The sequence below is a fragment of the Neopelma chrysocephalum genome, unplaced genomic scaffold (genome assembly GCF_003984885.1).
Source record: "Neopelma chrysocephalum unplaced genomic scaffold, ASM398488v2 Primary Assembly neopelma1_82457, whole genome shotgun sequence".
NCBI classification, from domain to species: domain Eukaryota; kingdom Metazoa; phylum Chordata; class Aves; order Passeriformes; family Pipridae; genus Neopelma; species Neopelma chrysocephalum.
The window spans coordinates 1-642 of NW_020913309.1; the positions used below are offsets into that span (position 1 = coordinate 1).

A 642-nucleotide genomic window follows, 5' to 3' on the forward strand; every position below is an offset into this window, starting at 1 on the left:
TTCACCTTCGACTACTCCTACTGGTCCCACACCTCGGTGAGTGCCGGGAGGGGCGTGACGGGGCTCGGGGGGGGGGGTTTTGGGGCGTCCCTAACTCACCCCCCTCCTTCCCGCAGGAGGAGGACCCCAACTTCGCCTCCCAGCGCCGGGTGTACCAAGACATCGGGGAGGAGATGCTGGCGCACGCCTTCGAGGGCTACAACGTTTGCATCCTGGCCTACGGCCAGACCGGCGCCGGCAAGTCCTACACCATGATGGGGCGGCAGGAGCCCGGGCAGCGCGGCATCATCCCGCAGGTCTGGGGATCCGGGGGGTTCCCGGGGGGGTTTTGGGGGGTGCTGGACCCCCCCGTGCCCCCCAGCTCAGCGCAGCTCGCCCACAGCTCTGCGAGGATCTGTTCACCCGCGTCGCACGGGAGGGGTCCCCCGAGCTCTCCTTCTCCGTGGAGGTGAGGGGGCTTTGGGGTTCAGGAGGGGTCCCCCGAGCTCTCCTTCTCCGTGGAGGTGAGGGGGCTTTGGGGTTCAGGAGGGGTCCCCTGAGCTCTCCTTCTCCGTGGAGGTGAGGGGGCTTTGGGGGTTGGCGGGGGGGGCTCCCTGGCTTGCAGATGCCCCCTGGGTAATTTGGAGGTTCATCCTGAACCCC

General features: G+C 68.4%; 1 long non-coding RNA gene across 1 annotated transcript; it reads left to right on the forward strand.

Moving 5' to 3' along the window:
- LOC113979531 lies at window positions 1-453 on the forward strand. The gene is made up of 3 exons (XR_003537898.1): window positions 1-36; window positions 117-296; window positions 383-453. It is a non-coding gene; the product is annotated as an uncharacterized LOC113979531 (long non-coding RNA).
- The last annotated feature ends 189 nt before the right edge of the window (window positions 454-642 follow it).